At 33.6% G+C, this 27,041-nt stretch overlaps 1 protein-coding gene across 2 annotated transcripts in view; it reads left to right on the forward strand.

Moving 5' to 3' along the window:
• The window catches only part of LOC123709574 (protein N-terminal asparagine amidohydrolase), an 81,027-nt gene that overhangs the window by 25,611 nt on the left and 28,375 nt on the right, over positions 1 to 27,041 (forward strand). Inside the window, exon 1 of one of the 2 annotated variants that reach the window (XM_045660988.1) lies at positions 18,402 to 18,518. The exons of the other annotated variant lie outside the window; for it this stretch is intronic. The gene's annotated coding sequence lies outside the window, so the exon portion shown is untranslated. Of the gene's footprint in view, positions 1 to 18,401; positions 18,519 to 27,041 lie in introns of those variants that run through there. 2 annotated transcript variants of the gene reach the window in all.

Raw genomic sequence — 27,041 nt, forward strand, 5'->3', positions numbered from 1 at the left:
ATACCAATAAAACTATGTATATACGTGTTAGAAAACAAAAAAAGGTATGTTGTTTATCATAAAGCATTGGAACTATAAACACTTTGTTTTTGTAATATGTTTTAATTATTGTACGAATTCGAAATTAATATTCATAGTTAAGACAGGACAACGTCTGTCTTGTCCGCTAGTTTTTTTTATATATTGACGCTGCTACCCACAAGTGGGCCCTCGGTTGTATTAAAGTAATAGGCCTTGATAGGTCAGTAGGAAAATCTATGACCAGGAACATTTTTGTAGCTTGTTGTCATTATACGTAGTCTCTATATTAGCGTAAAAAACACCTAAAATCAAAGAGTTTTAATATAATAAAATTTAAAATTATGTAAATAATTAGTTTAGTAAGTTATCTATATATATTAGTTTATTAGTTTATAATTAGTAAGTTTTTAATAATAATACATTGCTTCAATCCGTTCAAAAAGTGTTTTTCTTAATAAGTAAATATATTGAATTATACCGTAATATTCCAAGTTTTGTTGAGGGAAATAAGTTAATTTGTAAATGCCGTGGCGCCGACGCCTAACAAATTAATTATGAACCTGTATAGAATTAAATGTTAGCACCTAATAAATTATTACCGCGCTTAACCCTTCAAACTTGGTTTGGGAATTATATAATTATTAATGATCTATTCTGTCCGAAAATCTTACGGTGGTCAATAAGTAAGCGTTATAAATGGATGATGCTTAAGTCGGCTTATTGCTTAACTGAACTTAAGTTTGACTACTTAAGGTGTTATGGATAAATTAAAGTGGATGTGAAAGTTTTCTATGCTAAATTTAGGGGTTATAGGCTTTAATATTAAATGTATGGATTATTAAAATTGTTTGAATGTTTTGTGAAAATCAACGTATACGTCCCGTTTGACAATTATTTTTTTTGATATACAGAGGTAAGCCTCGTCTCTAACCCTAACATGCATACATAGCAATCTATTTCAATATATAACAGTGATTTTTAATATTATTTTTATACTTAAAGAGTATCTCTATCAAATGTAATTGAAAAATATGAAATCTTCTATATATATATATATATAATTCTCGTGTCACAGTGTTCGTTCCCATACTTCTCCGAAACTGCTCCGATTGTAATTTTTTTTATGCATGTTCAAACCTTTAAGTGATAAGGGGTATCCACCCCAAAAAATTGTTTTGGATAAATATTTTTTTTTATGATACAACAATATAATGTTTAGCCCTCTACAATCAACCCCTACATTCAATTTGTTAATTAAAAACTTATGGCTTGAACTCGTGCGTTTTATATAGAGAAATATTCACAGAAAAACCTAAAAAAAATCATTCCGGAAAATCTAACAGTCTCTTGGGTAACATAGCAAAATGTTCCATATTGGTATGTATAGGGGCAGCTAGTTATGTATAAAATTCATGATAATATTATAAACAAACTTCAACAAAATAAACGTTTCGAAGTGGAAATGTATTGAGCTCGCTTAAGTACCGTTAATTAATAGCTATAGGTCTGTCGGATTACCGACCACCTTGGTTCCTTGCTTGTCTTGTATGGCTACATTATCGTTGAATGAAATATATGAATCTCGTTAGTTTCGAATACATATAAATTTATTTTAAAGTATTTTTTATTTGTTCATTTATTGAAAAGGCAATATTTAATGAAATTCTGTGTAAGTTTAATAGCAGGCTTATGGCAATAATATTATTGTAATAGTATTTTAAAAATACCTCACCTAGGTACAGTGATACAGGATATCGGTTTCTGTTTCATGATCATTTTTTTAATAGGCAAGTTGGTGGTCAGTCTTCTGCGCCTGACACACGCCGTCGACTTTAGGGTCTAAGGCAAGTCGGGTTCCTCACGATGTTTTCCTTCACCGTTCGAGCTATTCTAAATGGTCACATAGAAAGAAAATCCATTAGTGCACAGCCGGGGATTGAACCTACGATCTCAGGGATGAGAGTCGCTAGTCCAACACTGCTCACTAGGCAAAGATATACTCTATTTTTATTGTAATATTATGCGATATTATTTTCTTTTAATAAATGTTTAATATACCGTTTCCATTTATTAATTTTGTAATCATACAGAAAGTATACATTATATGTAACAAAACATAATTATACTGAAGATATAGCCATAAATCGTGATTTATGTCTTTTTACTTTTTATTTTTAATGTATCATCTTTTTAGTTTATTGTTTTTTTGTTTCTGGTTAGTTTTGTCTTAATAACTGTGTGTAACATGTATTTTTGCACTTCTTGCGTATCTTATGTAATTTAATACATTTTTTTTACTCACAGTGGTTGCCTGGAAGAGATCGCTCGAAAGCGATAAGACCGCCAGTTGCCCTCCTTTTGATTTAATTATGTTCAATTTTTTTTATATTATACTGTAACGAAGTGTTAATAAATAAATAATTGAAATACATATATACATACAGGTTCAAACATTTACGAAAGGAAAAACCTATAAAATTTATTAAACACATTTAACTAATACAAACTAATACCTAATTTGGCTGTGTTGTGTGTTGGTGTGATAGTGAGGTATGAATTTATCATGCTAGAAATCCTAAGGATTAAGAAAACACTTTTTAAACGGTTTGAAGCTATGTATTATTATTAAAAACTTATAATTATTTACATAATTTTTAATTTATTGGACGTTTCGCGTGCTTTTCAGCGTGCGTGGTCACGGTGACTAAAAATATTAATAGAATCCATAGGATTTATATTTTTTTATACTGTTTTAAACGTTCTTACGAAATAAGAAAATGTCTACGACATTACGCCCTAAAGGTCATCTATGCCACATGTATACTTTTATCTACTAAGATTACCATTATCAAGATTGTTATATTGTTACATTGACTTCTTTATTCCATAAGCGTCAAAGCATAAAATTTAATTTGGCAGTCACAGTAACCCCCACAGACAAGATATTACAATATTTCACAGAACACTTCGGTCAATGACACAGGACCCTTATATTGTGGTTATAGTCTATGGTTATAATGGCGTGTGAAATTATACGCGGTCATTTGTCAAGAGGCGCTACACCACTGTGATTAATTTCATTAGGCCGTTCTTAATCAAACGCTCGCTGTGAGGTATTGAGTGTTAAGTAATAGTTTACATGCCTTTACGGAATGGTTCTGTTATGTTGAATATGAAGTTAATTAAACAGAAAACGAATGAAGCACGATTGTCTCGAACATTCAAACAAGATTATTTATTTTTGAATTATTTTGATCTCTAAGTTTAAGCCTTTGTGGTTATTTTTAAATGCTAAAAAAAAAACATGTACCTATAGTATCGTAACCCTGGAGTCGGAATATAACTGAATCTTACAGTCTGGTTTGGTCTGGTCTACGCTTTGGTTAAACCGTAGAAAGATGCTGAGTAGTGTCCAAAATCTGAAGACCAAGGTGAATAGTTTTGAACACAATAAAGCTCATAGTGATTAATGCAGATCATGTTTTTAGACTATGAAGTTTGTTGGTTTGTTGTTTGGAAATCTTTAAGAGGTTCTGATATATTTTTCTTGTGTGCATCACGCTCTTTTTTACGTCTTTATGTCCGTAAAAATCATCGAACTCGAACACGAAACAACCAAAAGAACGCAACAAATAATGACAATAGTATTTAGTACGCGAAATCAAAGACAAAAAAGCTTCTGTTCAAAAGAAGTGGCTATCTAGAAGGAAATATTTTAACGGTGTACATTTGCACATGATACCAGTCACTTTCGAAAGATAATGGTCCATGTAAATAAACACCAACGGGCCGTAATAAATGAACTAGCTAATGGAGATATATTAGGACACTTTTTAATATATTGCCCACATTGTTCACGTAATCTTATATTTTCCTTATATTTACAAAGAGCATTGAACATACAGCTTTTAGGTATGACCTGTTATCTTGGCTATGACATTTTAATAACTAGGACGCGTGGTATGCTTTTATATTGTTTTGTTATATTTTGTTTAATATGTGTTGCTTGTGTAGGAGATTCAAGCAACTTAAAGTGATGTTTTGACGCTTAATTTTAACGAAAGAAATACATTTTCCTTCTAATTAATCTCATTATAGATCTCTTCTACGTCTTGTATTTATAATATGTACTGGAAATGTGTTGTTTTATTTGAGTTAATTAATTGTATACATTTACAAATTGCGTATTTCTTTAACAACCTGGATAAGAGAAAAGTTCATAATAAATATAAGGAAATTATATAAAAAGTTTAGTTTATTGACCGTATTGATATATTCCAAAAAGAATTAATTTGTCTTTGTGATTTATATTTTTTTAAATAATTATATTCCATTTTAATTATTTACAAAAAAAGTTTATTTTCAGCAAATTCTTTGGCAATTTTTTTCAAATTCTTTCCCCTAGGTTGATATAAAAATATATTTCATATAATTCCAGGATAGAGGTCTATGTAAAAGCTGTATATATGCAAACTATTAAGATCGGAAATAAGATTGGATCCTGATCAATAATGGTTTTCATTTATCTACCAAAGCTGGGATGGGTAAAACAATCAAACAAGATCATCCCTTGAATAGCCCAATTAGATGTAATAAATTTGTATCATCTATCTTGACCAAGCGTTGAGAAATGCCAAGAGGGGGTATCAATGTATGCAGATGGTATTTTGTTTCCGAATCTGCTGTATAACGTTTATGTAATAATTTAGTTATAACTAGGATTAATATCGTCACGAAAGATGTTTCAACAATTTTGTATATAAGAAGCACAGTGTGATGGTATTCTACATCAGCAAGATGAGGCAGAATACCCGTACCACCTCGGCGTACGTCTTTCCACAACTGAGCGATTTTTATGGTAGTTTCTGCCGCGCACCAATATGTGGAATCAGCCCACTGAAGTATTTTCGAACCAATTCAACTAGGGTCCTCCATGAAAAGAGGGTAAAAGGCTGGTAATTCACTTGTGAGCCTTCTGGAAATGTAAGTGTCCATGGGCGGCGCTATGACTTAACAATAGATGCGCCTCCTGCCCGTTTGCCTCCTAGTACATAAAAAAATCTCATCTTACCTATAACATTAATTTATTTCAGACCAATCACTTAACAATGTGTTAGAACCCCATTAGAACAAAAACTTTTGTGAATTTATATGTAAGGGCAAAAGTCATATCTGATGAGCAGCTAGCTGATGGGGCGGATTTCACGAGATTGGCATTAAGAGTTTGCATGGCGATATCAGTTAACATCATAAAAATATATACAGTATTTAAGAAATATTTGTTTGACAAACGTCGTGTTAAATTATCGCTTTCAAAAATCAATTAAGTAGAAAAGCGAATAACATTTTATAACACCTCGAACACCATCAGTACTGTAATTATTCCGGCGTCGTATATCCTGGCGAGTCTTCGATCATAATGGTCTCCGTATATTTTAATGCTCTGGCGGAGAAACAAGATCGTCGCTAGGCGCGGCCACACAACCGATAAATCTGCCGCACTTAACTTCCAAACGGTAAATAACTATGGGATTTCCGTGTGCGAGAACGATGCGCCCGAGCATAAATCTATGCCCGTATTGTGATATTGTGTTGCCATTATGGGACTGGCTGGACGTCACATAAATACACGCGTCGTTCTGCCGCTCAATGTCTGAGGCTAAATCACGTGCGGCGTGAGGACCAGGACATGTACCTGTTCCTATTGTAGTAAGATTAATTCTTGCATTGTTTGCGAGTGATGACACGCTGGTATGAAAAGAGCCCTGAATATGTTCATTAAAAAAAGTTTAATTTCTAATTTTTAAATCATCAAATAAAAACCGTTATAATTGTATTGTATTTGACATCATATTTTAAAAGTGCTGTGTTTATATTGACGAAGTATCAATCGATGTTTTTAACTTATTCAATATAACTATGTTCATCACAAATTAACTTATAAAGAAATTAATATAAGTAGCTTACTATATGCAAAGATTTCTTTTCGATATCTTTATATCTTGTAGTTTTAAGGAGTACTGAGGTGAATGCGGCAGAATAAAATAGCAAAGTGGCATCCTGAGCGAGTTTCGCACGTACTAATAGGGTGTAGGATCGCGATGGCCGATGTACACGTGTTCGGCGTAAAATTACCATTATTATCGATCATCGCACAGCGTCCTAACGATCCCGAAGGTGCCTGGACTGGCTTATCCGCGGAATAGCCGTTATGTTACTAGCTTTTGCATTTTATCAAATACACCTTAGTCACAATTTTTTTGTATAAATCAGCAAATGCGTACATGGAATATTACATGAAAGCTGGTATCGTGGAACCATTTTCGCAAACAAAATTGTAAGACGATAAAACATAGTATAATCTTTAGAATAAGGCGTCTCGCTTATTACAAGCGCTGGAATAGGGCATGAATTTTCTCCAGCAATGCCTTAAATTGGTAGTTATCGCTGTTTCGCCCTTTTAAGATTACATGTTACCAGATGTAGGCCATTGATGGTGTTGCCAATTATTGCATATTAACTAAATTGATTTCTACACTCGTAATTTATTGAATAGCTATAAGATGTGAAGTGTATGATTAATGCACGAGCCAGCGTTCTTACAGCTCGTTGTGTACGAATTATTGAGATCGCTTTGTTACTTTGTCAGTACGATGTTAATTTTATTTAGTGTCCGTGAAATTAGATGCCGTTTTGTTTTATACATTGCAAGGTAATTTGTATTGAAATCTTCAATAACGTTTGTTCGATGCGCTTGGCTTTTATTGTCTACGTCTAACTTATTGCATCTCGTTGTTGAGAAATATTGCAAATCCATCTAATAACGACCTTTTGCTTTTATCCTTATCTATCGTGGATTCTTATCTGTGTTTATGGTAACGAAATTTTCAATGGTTTAAAGTGGTAATATTATATTGTTGCTAGAGTTTTACGTTGTCGTTGATATTCGTATGACTTTGAGAATTCTGGCTATTATTTTTTGTGTTTGTTTGAAATCAATTTAATAAATGATAATGAACCAGATTTTGATAGGTTTTTATTGGATAATAGTATACCAATTAATAAATCAGGTACATAAAAATGATGTCTTACTCAATTAGTAGATAATTTATGGTCAGTCAGATTTACCAAGTTGCCATTTCAAATCAGTTACCAAGTATTTATGTTATTGATATCTAGACGCCGGAGTGGTGCTAGCGTAAATCTAGACTTATCAGGATTCCTCAGAACCCGTTGTTTCAGGAATTGCGGCGCCCGCGCAGTAACACATCGGTAGAATTATTTCACATACGGTAACCGCATGCCGTAGGTCTCGTTATAACGATTTATTAGACATTTAAAAATCGTTTCAGTCATTAAAAATTATGAATCTAACTCTAAACAAGCTTATCTTGCGCAATCGTTTTAAGATATTTTATTCGATGTAATTTTCAACAGGTCGAGTATTCGATTTTCGTCTGACATTGAAACATGTCAGTATTTTAACATTTACATATACAATAAAATTTTTCATAAATTCTACATTAATAAATACACGCAAGAATTGTGGCTCCAATATGCAGCCCTGAAGTGGCCCTACGGCATTTGACGCGAAAGTAAATAAATGTGTCTAGTCTATTCACTAACCTCTACAATTCTGTATTTTATTGCCAATGCTCATATATATATATGCAGAGGCATTTATTGCTTTGTTTGTTTGAGATATAATAACCAATGATAAATGATATATATTAATGTTTTCCTTACGACTGTCCATTATTACGATAATTGATGTTATACATTTATACTTTACCGGATTCCTAGTTTAGTGTTGATTTACTAAGTTTTAAGTGTTGCCTTACAATTTTGATTAGGTATAGTAAGTTTCCTTGTTTAAGCTGACGCTTGGCGTCTTCCATACTTCTGTATCTTTACGAAGTACGTGGTTGGCGGAATTTATTGCTCGGCTATACAATTTTGATACTTTTTCCAATTGTCCACAAAAGTATTTGTTTGTTATGAAGCCAAAATAAAAGGGATAGTGGAACAAAAATGTATTAAAAAAACTTCACAATATCCAAAATGATTAATAAATAATTAGACAATTTATAATATAGTATTGCTAATTAAAGGCATTTAAAGCGCAGTGTTGGCCTAGTGTCTTCAGCGTGCGTCTCTGATCCCTTAGGTCGTAGGTTCGATCCCAGGCTGTGCACCAATGGACTTTTTTTCTATGTGCTCATTTAAAATACGCTTGCCTTACCCAAAACGTCGACTGATTTACAAATGATCATGAAACAGATACAGGAATCTGAGGCCCAGATCTAAAGAAGTTTTCTAATACAAGGATTTCATAATAAATTTAATTTAAGAATGTGCAAGATTCTTACCGTTAGTCAATTAAACCCATACAGCAACGTGGCAGACTCCAAGCAGCTAGTTAAATGTAATTGAGGCATTAGTATCTATTCAATAGCACTTTCTAGTAAAACGTCATTTACAAAAGCCGGGAACTATTCTCTTAATTAGACCGTAAACTCTATGTCTGCGTCATTACTGCGCTTGGGCCTTATCGTGCCAAATTCTTAGTTATTTATGTCAACATTGCTCACGCGCATCGTTTGTTTAATACGTTTCGGTTGGTTCGTTTTATTTTCGGGAAGATAAACGTTTAGATTCGAAAGAAACAGAAATGTGTCAACTTAATGTGATTTAGAGCGAGTACACTTTAGGCGTTTTGGTAACGCCCGTTATAAGAACTACGAGTTTTTTTTTGAATGGAATCTCGCTGTTGGCCTTAAGGGCTTTTACAGCTCAGCTCAGGCTGTTTTGGCGTGCTTAGCTCGGCCAGAATGGAGAACTACGAGGTCTGCTTGATGTGTACATGTCGCAGGCAACTACTAGCTTAGTTAGCCGTTCAATTAACAGCCTAGCCGTTCAACTAAACGGCGGCGTTTAACGAGCGGCCTGAAAGATGTTCAGCGTTGCCGGCCTTTTACACATTTAAATAAAACACATAAGAAACGAAAATTTCTCTCTTAAATGCCTTCGAAACGTCGAGTTTTTTAAAGAAGTTAATTGAAACAATAAATAGATGAGGCATACCGTCGCTTATGGGTCATGGTCTCTGAATGTATGGTTATTTAAAGCTTAGATCCACCAGTTAGTGGAGATAAATGCCCAAATGTGTACAATCGCGTGTGACTTCCCAGACTTTCACGGAGATTGGTGATAAAAACCTATTGGTGTCAGATTGTACAGGCGTACCTGAAAGTGCATGTACTGCGCCTATCTAAGAGACACGGGCCACGGGCTGAGCAAATACGTCTGCGGTACAGTGTATAGGTGATTGCTGATACATAAGCTTGATAAAAGACGTTTCAATAACTTGTCATAATCTTCGTCAATCGTACAATATTTTAGATTCGAAGTTTGGGAGTTCCAGAACTAAGCAGGTGTTTTTTTATAGAACAAACGACACTCTGGACGCTCAATGTCAGAGGAAAAGAGAAATCTTTCTAGAATTGGTACGCTCTTTTCTTGGTGGATCCCAAGTCGAATTGGTTCGTTGTATGTTAATGTAATTAATAGCGATGCGAGAGGTTTAAGCTACTTCATAATTTTTGTACTAAGTACGCCCGTTGCTTAGTAATTTATGTAACCTGTTTTTGTGTTTAAAGTAACGGTTTACACTTAAGTAAATATTAAAGTAGGTTTTAAGAAATTATTGTTAGTACCATATTTATTAATTGAATGTCGTCGTTTGGTTTATAAAGTTTTTTATTAATTTAATATATATTGTACATCAATGTATTGTTTGGAATTGAATTGGGACTATTCTAACTAAAGCAGTTTTGCTCAGACTTGGCCGCGTTCGTGAATGTCAAAATTATACTTTTATTTATTCCTATATATATATATATATATATATAATTCTCGTACCACAATGTTCGGTTCCATACTCCTCCGAAATGGCTCGACCAAAGCCATATTCACTAAGTCTAAGAATCGGCTACTATCAATCTTTCAAATTCCTAAGATAACGGGTGTCCATCCCAATTTTTTTTTTAATTTTAGACAATTTTGTTGTTTTTATTTTTTTATGGTACAACATACAAAAATACATACAACCCTTAATTGTCACCCCTCCACGATACACCCCTATTTTTTCGTAATGGATAGGTTACTTTTATTGAACTAAAAAAAAGTTCCTGAATACATGGCAAAGCGACGTTTGCAGGGTCACCTTGTATCATATATAATAAATAAGTTCTATTACATAAAGACGTATGTATCATTCGTCCAGGGATTCGATTTTCATTGTCTTCAATTAGTATGTATATTAAAGTGCTGTCCTGTAAATTATATAACGTGTTCAGGTTCATTGTGTAAAAAAATATATCAATGGAAAAACATTCTTATTTCAAATTAAGGCAGTCTGGATTCTTTAATAAACGACTCTTCGATGAGAAAATATACTAGAATAATACATTAAGCTTATTAATTAATTGTATATTACATTCATAAAAAAGTACAATAGCAAGACAGGAGAATTCTGAGATAAAAATACAGCTTTAACATTTTTTTTCACAACACAAAAAAGAAAATAAGATATAAGAATACAAAAAACAACAATGAAGAATAATAATAAAAAAGCCCGTTTATTTCTTGTTATCCTGATATAACTTACTTCCTTCAGTACCATGGATAGCCCCTACACTCCTCACGCGAGGCCTTCACCTTTTCCCAATTATATTTATCTATGGCTTTTATTCTACATTCACTTCCAGCTTTTATATCTTCTATCCACCTTTACAATGAATAACAAACATAAATAATTTAACAAATAACACACTAATCTACACACTTTATTTTATTTATGAAAATAAACACAATCATAACCTAACAGGTAACCCTAAATCAACTAGAATGCATAACTAATAAAAAAATACACACGAAACAAAAAAGAAATTAATTAGAAGTAACAAAATTACAGTTCACTCAACGGACGATAAAAAGTATCCGTTACTCTGTGTAATTTGTTAACTAAAGTCAGACAACGAATTATATGTGCTCTTTTTGGAAGGTTAGTCTTAGCTGTGGTCGCATGAAGTCTTCTGACGTATTATATTTTACATTCCCACCTCATGCCAAAGACCTAGCACTAATAAAACAAGTGCAATCGCTGCCGCCTCTACCCTCAACCGCGTCCCACCTTTCACCGTCAAGAGATATTGTACATACTGCCGCGATCCCTGCGCCTCATTACCATATACTGCGCCCGTGACAGCATCGCAATTAACTATCTGTTTATTGTTGTTGAATTATAAACGACGTCGCGTGATATCACTCCCGTGCGATAGAAAGCTGAGCTTTGAATTATTATTGTATTCAATTTGTGCCATATACTGCCTCGCTTGGCAGCTTATGGCTTGATTTGATGATAATATTCATATATTAAAGCTCCAGTAGCTTTCTAAGTGTAGGTCATATGTATAATCTATATTTAGTTTGCTACTTGATACCGGTTGGTTTAGCCTCAATTATTTATTTATAACGTACATCATTATATATAATGTATTTTCTTTAGTATAAGTTACAATCTATCTGTTCTGAAATACATGAAAAGAAAATACATTTCATTAATTTTAAACTAAACACATAACAACGCTTTTTAAGCAAATTTTAATAGTTTAGTAATGTGCTTACTAATGGGGGTATATATATATATAGAAAAAAAACTTGTATGTATAAAATTACACATCAATTATATTAGAACATAAGCATGCTAGGAAGGGAAAAGAATTAAACAGGCAACTACAAAATAAAATACAAATAATGACTAAAAATATAATAATAACACCCATACAAAATATAAACTAAAACTCTTGATAAATAAAGTTACATTAAGTTGGTAGATTGTTGTAAAATATATTTAATGGGAAGGTTCATTTCTACGTATTGTATTGGTCAGTTTTTCATTCAAGGCAAGTAGGTCATTAACCTTTGTCTCTCTGGAAAATTAACCTAGAACTACTATGGTTGCGTCTTGTGGGTCAACTACCGCAGTACTGGAGTAAATAATAAAAGCCATTTGTAACATATAATTTTTATATGTATTTTCTTTGACAAATAGGCCAGCAGTATCTTAGATCAGTCACTTAATTAGTTTTAATAACCTATAAATTTGGTATTTGATCAGTTGATCAGACATGCAACCTTTCACGATGTTTACACACAACCTTTCATATAGGACTTTTGTTAAATACCGAGTCTAACGAGAAATGTCGCTGTTATCTTCATCTAACATATCAAAGCTAAATGTTAGTGGCATAGTGAATGTTGCCGTAGACGTTCACATTGTATAGGTGACTGTGATTTTGGCAGAAGTTCTAGCGCAATTTGTCTACCAACACTGGTACTCTGCTATTACCAATAGGCTCCCCTTGGTTTATGTATGGATATTGAGAGAACTTTGAAGATTTTTCTATCCCTATGTCAAGTCTAAATCGTTTAATAAACACAACAAGATTAATAAAAAATTCTGTATCGCGTGAAGTCATGGTAATTGACTTCTATCTGTACTTTTCTATTTTTTTCATGTCATATAAAACAAAACTACCCTTGGCGTTGCGTAGAGATGTGGGGGCTCTCTGCATCTTCTACCGAATTTACCGTGAAGAGTATGCAGAGGAGTTGTTCGGACTGATACCTGCAGCTGTGTTTAATTATCGGACGTCAAGGCAGAATACAAAATACCTCAACGTCCGTCGTTTCACAACTCGGCGTATCTTAAGGCAGTTTTTGTTGCGCACCAACAACTATGTGGAGCCAATTGCGTACTTAAGGATTTTTGAACCAATTCGACTCAGGGGTCCTTCAAGAACAGGAACATATTTATTTTTAAATGCTGGCAACTTGCGGTCCTTCTGTGAGTGTCCATGGGCGGCGGTATCACTTTAGTACCTTTTTTTGTAATAGAAGGCAAACGGGCGGGGGGCTCATCTCATCCTAAGTGATACTCTCAGTACCAAAGGGCTCTCGAGTTCGTTGCCGGACTTTTAATTTTCATTATATGATTAAATATTTTGATTGATATACACAAACGCCGATTTTATTCTTTGTCAATTCAATGAATCATACAGATTTATTAGAAACTTTCACAAAACCAAACTCAAAACTCACTAGTATAGACAAACAATGAAAAGCGAACTATGGATGAGATTGAACTTAATGCTTAAGTTTAATTGAGTAATTTATTCAGCATTGACAGCAAATAAAGGGGTTTTCTTAATGCCTTAAGAATAAATCTTAAAAAATTGATGTCTTAATTAACTCATAACTTATATTAACGCGTTCTACATTCGCCGTCGGTAATATCTCAGCGAAATTACAAGACGCTTCGAGATTCACTGGAAATGTTTACAGTAGATATTGTATCGGAGTTTTTGAGCTACGCGCTTGAATGCTGAGTGGATTCTGACCACCACAAAAGCCACTCGCAAATTTCATAAGAAAATCTGTAAATATATTTATATGCAGTTCCTCTTATACAATGTGTTATAATATATATAACCAAGTCATGCAAGATCTTTGAAAAGCAGCAATTTTTATTTTATTTTAAGCGCAGGGTGCCAAATGCTCACCTGATGTTAAGTGATACCGCTCATGGACACGCAATGCTAGAGGGTTCGCGAGTGCGTTGCCTGTCTTTGCAGAATTGGTACGCTCTTTGCTCAAAAGGAACTTAAGTCGAATTGATTCGGAAATACCTAGTAGTTTTATTAAACACGGCTTGAATAACCTGTAAATTTCTACAAGATAAGAACCCATAAAAAACTTAGTTTATTTTGACTGATTTTTATTCATTTAAACCTTAACTAAAGAAACAGTTATCAAACAGAATAAAGCCTTATTAAGTTACATATCCTTAATTTTAATTTCAAATGTTGGTGGTATTTACTTATAGCTAATTGTTAGTAGTAGCAAGTGCCGCCCATGGACATTGCCAGAAGGCTCGCCAGTGCGTTGCCTGTCTTTTCAAAATTGGTACGCTCTTTTCTTCAAGTACCTTAAGTCGAATTGCTTTGGGAATACTACAGGGGGCAGCTGGTTCCACACAGAGGTGGTGCTCGGCAAGAACTGTCTTAACCTGCAGTTGTGGAAGGGCGGACATCGAGGTGATACGGATCCCTCCTCAAAGCCTCCTCCAATCCTTTCCAAATCTATCTTTGCCAATAGTCTACCAGTATTTGCCTGATAAAGCTGGAAGAAAAAAATGTATATATCTATTATGACGTGTTGATTTTCTCATCAGTTAATAAGATCTATGACTGTAAACGAATTGTAAATTGGACATGATCATAACTAATGTGTACTTTCGTTTTTGAAGAAATTGACGTTGAGTTGACCTCAGCGTGTTGGCAAACATATTGTTTTCACGTACAAATGAATCAACTTCTAAAAATAAAATACTAATTGTTATATTAATGATATGCTGAAATATTAGCGCCTGCGAGAAAATGAAAGATTTTTTATTTATTAACACTTCGTTGGAAGTATACAGAAATATAATACTAGTGGTAGTCCTTATCGGTTTCGTGCGATCTCTTCCAGGCAACCAAGGTGAGAGTAAGAAATAAAGTGAGCGCAAGAAGTCCAAAACTACATAAGACATCACTATTTCGACAAAACTAATCGAACAAACCAAAGCCATTACAACATATATTGTGTAAAACGTGAAAGCAAGGACTAATGAAAAAGAAAAAGTGCAAATGAATCACGATTGCAAGGGTTGCTATTAATTTAAAGCGTATTTTAATTGTTAACCTGTAACATACATTTAAGATATATGTATATGGTATAGAATAGTTTTTTTTTCTGTTTGTTTTGTTTCGTATTTGTATTGATTCTTTTTTAAGTCTTTGTAAGGAATTTAAGGAGGAATTTTTACAGTGGTGTAGGATTTCCAAGCCAGCGGTGTTTTTTTGGTATATTTGTTTAAAGACTTGAAGCGTTTCATTATAACACTATTACAAATATTGAATCGTTGGTAAGTTATGGAAATATTCGTTGAAAACAATGTCTTCATATTTCAAGTAAAAACGCAACATATTGTTTTTTGTTTCCACCCTGCCACTTGAGCTATCAATCGCTACATCCCCTTCGAGATAAAAACTATCTTTGAAAGATTACTCGTTAATATACGAGTAATCTTAAAAAAAAAGTATAAAAATCTCATCAATTGATACAAAAAAAAATCGAAATGGCTGAATTCAGTTTTTAGTACATTTTTAAGTCGGTTATTTTTTATTTCATTTGGATAGTAAATTTATTTTGAAATGCTTTGACTGAATTATCGTAATGCCGTGGTTCTCTAGTGTTGATATATTTCATATTATAACAATATTTATAAGCATCCCAATTTGATTTTAGAAGGGGGCAAACGATCCTGAGGCTCACCTGATGTTACGTGATACCGTCCACAGACACACAATGTCAGTTGGCTCGCGAGTGCGTTGCCGGCCTTTAAAATAATATCTACTATCAACATCGCTACAGAGCGTTAAACAATGACGCTTCCTCATTAGGTGATATTTAGTAACGAGACTTCAGCCCAAGTACGTCAAAATTGTTTGGGATTTTGACATACAACAAACTGAGACTAAACTTGTTGTTTCATCTTAAGTCCATGGGCCACAATGTAAATATTAATAAATAAAAAGTAGTAGTAGTTCTTATAGTAACTAATATTTATAACAACAGCTGAAAATTTTTCCGTTATTATTTTGCTATACATATTATCAGTACCGGCATTTCTCTTGTTGACATCATAATAACGGCGTCGCAAACACGAATTGTGAATTTATAGCACCACGACGGACATTCCTCAACCAGCTAATCATTTCGGACGCGAATATATTGTGGACGTGATCAAAGCATCGTGAATACGGTGCAATTATGATTTTCGCGGAATAATATCTATTTGTCTAGATGGGCTATACTAATCGCCAATGAAAAAATATTGCATTATCTTAGAAATATTTATTTATTAACACTCCATTGCATGTACAGAAATATAATACAATTGATATAGTTAAAGGAAAAGCAGGGCAACTGGCGGCCTTATCGCTTTCTAGCGATCTCTTCCCCGCAGCCGCTATTTAGTTCGCAATCCTTCATAAATTATAAAAAAAACAATACATATATTAGCCAAATATGAAATACATAATATTAGGATAATGATAGGTTTACCTGTCTTGGCCTAGTACACTTCCTCATCCTTGGGTAGAATGCCTGGCGAACCCCTAGGGCCCATTTGAATAGCAGAGGGATTTGAGTGTAGATCCAGCCTCACAGTCCCCGCCTCAAGCTCGAAGTCCTTGGCGCGGGCCTGCGCAAGCGCATTTTCACCTCATTAAAAAAAAGTACACTTCCTCATTCTATTGTACATTTTGTTTTTATTATGTGAAATATAGTTTTTCGTTCTATTTATTATTTTCTGCAGGAGGCGAGCGGTGTTGGCCTAGTGGCTTCAGCGTGCGACTCTCATCCCTGAGGTCGTAGGTTCGCTCCCTGGCCGTGCACCAAAGGACTTTCTATGTGCGCCATTTAACATTAGCTCGAACAGTGAAGCAAAACATCGCGAGGAAACCGGCTTGCCTTAGACCCAAAAATTCGACGGCGTGTGTCAGGCACAGAAGGCTGATCACCTACTGGCCTATGAGATTAACAAATGATCATCAAATAGTTACAGAAATCTGAGACACAAACTCAAAAATTATTTTCTAAAAGAGTTTGCCTTTGGGCATATAGCCACGTAAGATGCATCAATTAGTAGAATTTTATTAAATAAATATATTTTTTAATTGTTATCCTGCCGCGACTTCATAGCCCTCGGGAGCGGTTGACTTTCAACAATAGTTAATATATATTCGTGGATATTGTACATTACAATATGTTTTTAATTTGCCTCCTTGACATATAAAAGCTTACAAGGAAATATTAAACGCGGATCTTGTCATCTATAAATATACAGTTATTTCAGTTTGATGCAATATCACATGTTTATAAACTAAAGTAGATAAGGAATGTGGAGCTTTGATGATTACTTCTTAATTATTACTTGTCATATGATACGTTATCGAAAGACGTATGTGAAGTTATCTAAAAAATTGTTTCTCAACTTCAAAAGCAATAAAATTGGTCTGAGTGTAAACAAAAAATTATCTGGGGCTATAATTTTTAATGATGTGATGATTTTTTGTCATTTTAAACAATCAAGATAACAACTTTATTATGTCGCTTAAAAGTTTCGTAGTCGTAGTAGTATTGGTTGACATTGGACTGTGTTTTAAATTATTAAAGTAGGTTTTGTTATTTGAAATGAAACGCATGTATTTGCAACAGATTTGTCGTTTGCTTGAAATAATTCCATGGCCAACTCCTTTTAATTTTGTATAACAAATGCAATGGAGATTTGTCAGTGTTTTTGGAATGTTAAGAAATCTTACTTTCGCAACTGAGGTCAATTTAGAAGTCGTCAATTTCATCGTATTTACTACTTTACGTGAAGATGAATTCAGAAATTGATTATACAAATTTTCATGATAAATTTTGGGAGATCTTTGGCGATTGTAATATCAGTAGTATTTTATATCTCTTTATGTTGTTATGTCCAGCATAGATAGATAACTTTTGTGAGATTCATTTAATGACCTATATTTTTTTCTTACCGAGAATCCAGTGCTAAGCAAGTACCTACCAGTATTTATTTATTTATTAACATTTCGGTGCAGAAATATAATAATTGACATAGTTGAATGTAAAGCAACTGGCGGCCTTATCACTTCCGAGGGAGCTCTTCCAAGCAACCACTGTCAAAATAAAAAAAAATATATGTTTATTATAAATTTAAGATACGATCCCTCTTTTCATGTCATTAAATTTGTATCGGTAGATATCGCTCTTCAGCGAAGAAGACCGAGAGAAAAAGGCGGCGTAAAATATTCTCGGTTAAATTACATAAGGTAAGCAAGAAGTGTAAAAATCTGTAATACATATATGTATGTAGGTATTTAAATAAAACTAAATCAGTAGCTGAAACCTAAACTAAGGACACATGACCATTACTGTATAATCCTACCACCACCGATTTTTGTAACAAATTCTTGCAAAAAATTCATATTATTATTATTAAGCAATAATGTTTAATGATGTCCAAAGTCCTAAACAGCAGCAATACGGGTGATGCTTAAATAAATGAATTTACAGTTGAGTATCATGAAGTAGTCCCGGAAGCCTTAAAATTTTTACTTGACACGTGACAATAAGGCGTATCTTAAGCATATTCACCTGACTCCGCCTACATTAATGCGCCCCGCTGGTCTTTGGCTTGCGGCCTGACGCTTCCTTCAAGGCACCATTCTACGTTTTGACGGCGTCGACGACGCATGTATTGCAGTGCTGTGTTGTGTTGTGCTATGAACTATTGCAAAGGTTAAATTCGAAATAAGAATGTAAGTAATTAAAAGTTTTAGTGTGTCGAAAAACACTTGTTGCTAAGAGGCGGAGTCTTATCGCGCAAGCGCTTTCTGTTTGCAATATTTTTTATTTGTTACCTAATTTATTATTCTTTGGCTGTTTTATATCATTATTTATTTATGAGTTTATATAGACACTATATAATTATAGACTTTGCTGATACAAAAAGTTTTAAAGATTACTCAGTACGCGGAAATTATCTTGAGTTCGGGATAATTTATGCTAGTGTTAAATTAATAACTTTTTTACACTGTTTAAAATTGAGAACCGCGATGTCCTATAAGATACGAGGCCCGTGGAAACTGACACTTCAGAAGAATACAACATTGTTCGTAAACAATGAATTTTTGATATTAACCCTGCCAAATACTAATTGGTATGACGTCTGTGTCTCTGTTTTGTACATACGGAATATAATTACATGAGAAAGTAGTTGAATTGTTCTATATATATAATACAAGATATTATTTTGTTTTAATACCAGGAACTATGTAATACGTTATTCGAAGTTTAAATATTTCAGGAACGGCTGAAAATTTATTTATTGAATTTTTTATTAACCCCGGAAGTTTAAGACGATAATAACTTGGCTGTATAATATGATTATAATTCGCACGTCAAAAAAACGAGTTGTCGTCACCCAGTTGCGCCCACGCAGTGGACATTATTAAGACAAGTGATAATTCACAAATTGGATAATGGTTTACATTACTTAAGTAGAAATTAAATCATATAATTGGTTATTTATAGGTATATTATCGAAATATATTATTTACGAAACGTTTTAACTATTTATGTTGTGGAGAAGCTCTTGAAAATAAATTAAAATAAATTTGTTGTATTCGTCACTGCCATCATCAAATTGAATTTTTTGAAATATATATTTTTTATATCGATACTACTTTAGATTAGTGTTTTAATAGAGCAGTGTTGGCATATTGGCTCTAGAGTGCGTCACCCTTGGTCGTAGGTTCGATCCCTGGCTGCGCACTAATGGACATACTTTCTATGTGCGCATTTAATATCTTCTTGAACGGTGAAGGAAACCTGCTTGTCTTACACCAATCAACAGTGTGTGTCAAGCACATGAGGCTGATAACCAATTTGTCTATTAAATTGACAAATGATAATGAAACAGTTACAGATGTCTGAGGCCCAGACCTGAAGAGGTTGAAGAGCCACTACTTTTTTGTAACAACACTTTGTAATAGAAAATAAACTAAAATCAATATCAATTCTTAAAAGGCCGGCAACGCACTCGCGTGTTGTATAAAATAAAAATATCGTAGCTTAGGCGTTCTATAACTTGAACTATTGTGCTACTCTGTAACTTGGCCATTACAAAAATTTCCCTTCCATGAAGTACTAGATTAGATCTCATTCAGAATTAAATAGATAGCTTCCTTTAGTTACTATTTAGTAATTAAGCCCGTTCATTGTCCCCAACTAACGTGTTGAACGCCTCTAATAGCCCCGACGTGACCACGTATGTCCAGATCTAGCGCTTTCATCAGGCGAAGTCCTAATGTGATTCTGATTTGTGATCTGTGTGACCTCCTTTGTTCCCATTTCGTTAATTAAGTTAAATTAGTTGGTTATTGTTTCCTTTTCGGAGTTGGTTGTGAGTCTGTTGGTGTAGAACTTTTACAGTTTAGAATACACTTATGTAATAGGGTAGCAAACGGGTAGGAGATTCACCTGATGTTAAGTGATACTACATTGCCAGTTGGCTCGCAAGTGCGTTGCCAGCCCTTCATGAATTGGTACGCTTTCACCTTAAATTACCCAAAGCCGATTTGTTTCGGAAATACTTCAGTGAGCAGTTAGTTCCACATAGCGTTGGTGTTTGGCAAAACCTGCCTTAAAAAAACGCTCAGTTGTGGAACGACGGACGTTGTGGTGATACGGAGGGCACTTTGTAATCTGCCTTGTTTTAGTGTCCATTTTTAATCTTACATTAGCTGACCTCGCGAACTACGCGCCCTAGTTTCGCCTTAATATGAATTTACTAATCCAGGTAGGATTTCTTATAATAGCTAGACCAACATATGGAACATATTGCTGTGCTAACCCTTAGAGACTGGGGAGAAAACACTCGATAAAGAGGCTTTATTTTTTTAAATTTATAAAAACCTCGGAGTTAATAAATAAGACAAAAATTATTGAATTAGTCCAGCCTTCGCTGAGTTTTGAGCTCAGCACATATTTTGCGATTTATTTATTTGTCTAATTTGTCTTTAATTATAGGGTGTATACATTGTATATAGTACTTTTATTTATTATCAAACTGAGCTGTGTTGGTCTAGTGGCATCGGCCTCTTTCATCTCTACGGTCGTAGGTTCTATTTACCATTACACCAAAGGACTTTTTGTCTATGTGACCATTTATCACTGGCTCGGTATAGCAAGGAAACCAGGCATGTCATAGAAAAACAGTCCTCAAAATTAAACTCCAAGATTTTATTAGGATTATATAGCATGTTACGTTGTTATAACGTGACTTTTTTTTGTAATGAATATTTACAAGTAATTTTACACTGCAACGCTTTTTACTCTGAACAATTTTTATGCTGTCAAATACACCAGCTCTCTTACCAGAAGGCTTCTAGCTAGATCTTTTCTAAACTAACTTACTTAAGTTTAAAGTATTTTATTCTTATTAAAAACATACAAATCACTTGCGCGAGAATAAAAAAGATAATATTATATTATATGTCTCTTCCATCGCTGTTATTGCATAAAAGTCCACTAGCACAACCTTCAGAAATGGAGAGTGAGACTGAAGAAGAGGTTTGATATAGTGATGCGCGTGCGTCGTATGAGCTATAAAAGTATCACGCAAAATGTCCATGTTCGGTACCGAGTCTAGTATCGAGTATCTTTCTGTTCTCATATTTAGCAAGGTTATTATTTGAAGCTCCAACTAAGGTTCGAACGCATTACAATATTTTGTTACCTTAGGTCGTCAGAAAGTATTGTCTTTTGTTAACATAGCTTTTACACATTAAGAAAACACTTTTTAAACGGATTGAAGCTATGTATTATTATTATAAACTTATAATTATTTACATAATTTTAAATTTAAAAAGTGTTTTCCACGCATTACAATATTTTGTTACCCCCTTTTTGTTACCTTAGGATAACCATCAAACCATCAGATAGTATTGTCTTTTGTTAACATAGCTTTTACACATTAAGAAAACACTTTTTAAACGGATTAAAGCTATGTATTATTATTATAAACTTATAATTATTTACATAATTTTAAATTTAAAAAGTGTTTTCTTAAATTGTCAAATGTTTTTTTTTAATATAACATTATTCTCCTCGACCAGCTGTATCATCGTATCCTTGGCAGTAGCTAGATCTTCCTTTATCAAAGCGTAGGTTGTTCTACAAAAAAACTTCCCAGGCGTATTTGAAACAGGTTTCCTGTCACTATTTCCCGTATCTCAGAAGTCAAGCTGGCTGGAGGCTCCGAAATCGGTTTTTTGCGACTGTATTCCGTTCTGTTTTTAAGTAGTGTTATGCCGGCTATGTGTGGGTTTTAATTGTGTGTCAATGTATAGTTTGTTAGTGTAATTAATTTGTAGAACGAATAGATTTTATAGTACTCGACCTCACTTTAAACTGGAATAAAAATTTGTATGCAATAATGTCAATTGGATCATTTCCTGTTTTATATACGTGTAAACATCAAAGCCTATACTTTAATATACCTTTGCACACTGTCATTACATATCGAGGCATAATCGTTCATAAATTGTATTGATTTAGACCGGTTAGCAGGAAATATTCAATTATAAGTTAATTCGCACTATCATGAACGAAGGTTTTGTGTATGACTAACATCCGGCGAAGACATCTGTCTTCACGAATTATCAGTTGATGTCATCCATGTCATAGCGTCTTATTGTTCTAATTAAATGTACTGTGCTCCAGGTGGTTCGCGCCGGAAGGAGGATTTATGTTTTGTTATGATACTCCTTGTACGCACGAGGACAATAAAGGACAATACAGTCATTTGTTTTTAAGCTAGCGTACTGGATGATGATAAGAAATGGAATTCAATATCATTGGGTTAAACGCTATCAGTATGCGTGATCTACTGATCTACTGAGTAGAATAATTTTAAGATTACATAATATATTCGATTATATACAAATAAGAAAATCCCCATGAGCAACAAAAGCGCGTTACGAAAGCTTTATCAAAGTTCGTAACGAAATGACAGACGCCACAGTGACGTGGATAAGATGAAACTGTTCCGGTCATTTGATCACGACCTAACGTTCTAACACTTATGCCTTGTCACAGTTTGTTTATAACAGTATTACAACAATACACCGTTTTTGAATAAATGTCTAGAACTTTGTATATAATTTTTTCAAAGTAATTTTTATGTCATGTACATGATTACGTCCAAAGGAAATAGTGAATCCTGACTTCGCCTGAGACAGGTGAAATATATCTAGCTTTAATGTGGGATATGCTATAATACCTCAATATTCAAACTAATACCTATATAGTGTATGTACCTTTTCACAGTTATATATTGTATTCTTAAAATTTAATTAAAATTATTATTATTTTTCGATTAGACTCAGACAGGAGTATTTTTACACAACATTTTATACAATTATTCCTGACTGATATTTACCCATGAACACTCTCAATGCCAGAGTGCTCGAGACTACGTTGTCGGTGTTTATATGATGAATAAAACTCCAATGTGTTGCTAAAACAATTATAGATTTATTCTAGCCTTAACTTTTATAGAAAATGTCTTAAAACTAATAATTAATTAACAATACATGCAACTAAATATATGTAAAGACAAGCGAAGTAATAAATTATTAATCAAATACAAATACATTTAGGTTTTGTTATTTTATAAAAGTTCTTCAAAACAATTATTTAAATCAATTTGATTAGACATTAAATTTATTAATTAAAACCCGATTATGTTCTAACAAAAATTCAAATGACAGGCCAAACTCACGTCTTTTCCACAGACTAAAAAACTTAATATTTCAATTTCAGTTTTGACACATGACAGATAAAATAACCCAAATAACTAGTAAATGTCACAAACAAGCAAGTATATGTTTATTTGTTCATACTGTTACTATCAGCCTTCGTTCAGACGGAATAATTTACAATAATCATATTTGCTCAGAGAATGTTATATTCATTCTCCGTTATAATTACTTATTTCGAACCATTCATTTCACTCGACGCTACGTATGATTTATATGAACTCGATTATGTATCTTTTATCCGCTATTTATCTTCCATTCGTTCTGAATTATGTAAATGTTTATGATAGCCACTATCATAGTTCCGATAGTTATTTCAGTGTGATGGTTCGTCGTTTGAAATAGATTTACTCTCTGTTTTTTGACTTAATGTTTATTTTGTAATCTATTTGAAACTTAAACTACAAGAAATAGCTAAAGCAGCACTAGTAGAAAATGAAGATTATCCTTTTCACTTCTCTTAGTATGAATGTTCGGGATACGATGTAGACAGGTACTGTTTGTTCAGTAGAAATTTAAAGGAAGATTGGAATTGTTTTTCCATAGCAGAGTAAAGCGTTATTTGATGTAATTTCGAATATAGTTTTTTGTAAGAGAGAGAGATTTAAATTCATTCTAGAGGTAAGAAGGAGTTTTAGGATTGAAGGGCATGAAATATAAAACGCCGCTGATGAAAAGGATAATTGGAAATGAAAACGCAGAGCTGTGGTCGTACTTTCTTAGATACAATAATTAATGGATTTTATGCTATCTTTAGTTCTAAATTTATTATTTAGTTAATTTTTCGTCCAACCTGTAGACAGAAGCAGAAGCTTAGTAGAGCATACCAATTAAAAGGCCGACAACGCCCTTGCGAGCCTTCTGGCAATGTGAGTGACCATGGGCGCCGGTATCACTTAACATTAGATGAGTCGCCTCACCGTTTGGCCTCCTATTGCATAAAAAAAACTATTACTCCCGGGTGTAACAATATGTACTACTTTACTTTATGTACTTATTATAAATAAAGAATAAATGCGTAGTAGAGGACGCAAAAAATATTAATCATATGACCACAGAGGGATGACTAAGAATGGAAAGTTACTAGTAGTTATATCACATTGATAAGATTATTAATTACTCCAAGTAGGTAAATTGCAATATGCAAATGCTTACTTTCTACTGTCTCAAGTAACAACCATATTTATTTAATGTTGCGATGCTGTACTTGTTTGATGAAATAAATGAAGTGGTTTGCTAGGAAATGTTTTACGCCTATCATAGAACAGCTTTGTGCTATTTTAAGATACATCTCGCCAATATTAACCTTAAGCTCGGACATTAATTTGTCATAATTTAATATAGCGTTTGATATTTAAAATTTATCGACAATGATAATGTGTTATCTAAGAAATTTACTACCGTTATAGCATTGATTTAAACATGCCAGTGGCCGCAATAAAAACGTCGAAGTCGCACTAAACCCAATTCCTTATCAAATATTACCAACAATTGATCATAGTTTACGAACCCTTCATGTCTTAAGTGCGCGATATATTTGTTTCGATGAATGTGCACTAACTAGCGGTGGCGGTGTTATTTATGACAGGCGATACTATCGGCCCGCACTTGTCAATCACTCCGCCAGATGAATTCAAAGAACCTGTACCATAAAGCACTGTGACTTTAAGTCTTCACCCCTTTCAATTGAAATTAAAATTGCTGAGCAGTGTCGTTGTTATATTGTCTACGGTCATCCATCAATCAAGGTTCCGCGCGTAACGAGCCTTTATTCGAAAGTAGATGCGCCTGCGACCGTTTTTACACCCTCCCGGGTTGTTTATTGATGGATCACGAATTTGTATTCGCTTATCGTCTTCAAATATACATCTTGATCGAAGCCTGTCTGTTCCGTTTAGAGGTCTACAACCTTAGGATTATCTACCGTTTTATCTTGGGCATGTGTTAACTATCCTATAAGCGGCTATTCATCTCTATATATGGGAATTGTTATTTTTTCAATAGCTATACAACTAGGATGAAAGGATGTTTGTATCAGATCGGCATAATTGAATAACTAATTCGGATTCACCATATAAATAAGTGACGTTGGCCCTTTGAAGAAATCGCCCTAACGATTGTCAGATTTTATCGTTGTATTGACGTTTCAATACAACGTGTATCAATCCTGATTCCATTGCAACTGACGAACTGGACTTGAAGGCTTGGAAATAATACTAAAATGAAAAAGTAAACGCACAGCAAATAATTAAAAATAACCCTTTAGAGGATTACGTATCGGATGCCTATTGTTATCTATGAAATTGAATTTGCATGTTAAGATTAGTTTCATTGAAAAAAATTTCGTATGTGGTATTTTATTGATTAGGTTATAACAGGTTTAAAAGTACAAAAGGCTAGACGAATTTTAATTATATTGTATGTTTTATATTGTAATATAGCCTCGTTTCGTTTAAATTATTCAAAGACATATTCATAAGCCACTTTTGATAGCTGTATCATTATACCGGTTCCTTTCATCGTGTATTTCCCCATAATATATTAATCAAGAGGTTATTTAAATTGTCTATTATTAATTTTGTAGTAACCTAGATGTTTTTGTTAGATATTGAGATTTTAATTTAGTAAAAACATCCATTAGTTGTTCGGTTATTGTCTATTTTTTATATTTAAATTTCCCAATATCCCCGACTCTTGTGGTACGGGGCCTTATTATTATACATATATTTTGTGCAAATATATTATATATATTACTATTACCATATTCATTGTCTCCGCTACGCTCTTGTTGCGGTGAGTGACGCATTTCACTATGTTACTGCAGAAATTTAATCTTTAAAGAACTTTATTTCTCATAACAAAAAAAAAAATATTTTTATTTACACGACTAACTATAACTATAAATATAGACTCATTCTGATATGTATTTTCAATGCTCTTTTCAATTGGTTAACACCTAATTTTAGACGGTAATTTGTGACCAGTTGTGATCTGAAGCTTCTTAATATTTCGGGTAAATGCGCGTTAGTAACCTTTATATCGATTTGTTGCTCCAGATCACACCTGGAGGCTCCAAATACAGGACGTTCTATAATGAGATGCATCACTGTCTCACTTGTTTGTAGGTACATGACGGATCTTATTGAGTTCGGTTACTGTAAACACATATACGGTAACACAACTTATAGATTTAGATTTGGCTTGTTTATAAAATTTGACCAATCACAGTCCATGATGTAACGGCTAGTGTAATCTCAGTGTTTTATGTCTGCGTGGACGCCACCAAGACGTGATTAATGACTCGACCACGATAGCGAGACGAGCGCCAACGGACAATATTGTCTCATTCCCCTCTAATGATCTATTGAATCTGCTATCTGTTGTGCACGCTCTTTCACTTGTCTCTACTTTCTAATGTCAATAGCGTTTGTCTTTGGTAGCTTCATTAAGATCTTGAAT

This window comes from Pieris brassicae, chromosome 5 (assembly GCF_905147105.1).
Source record: "Pieris brassicae chromosome 5, ilPieBrab1.1, whole genome shotgun sequence".
NCBI lineage: Eukaryota > Metazoa > Arthropoda > Insecta > Lepidoptera > Pieridae > Pieris > Pieris brassicae.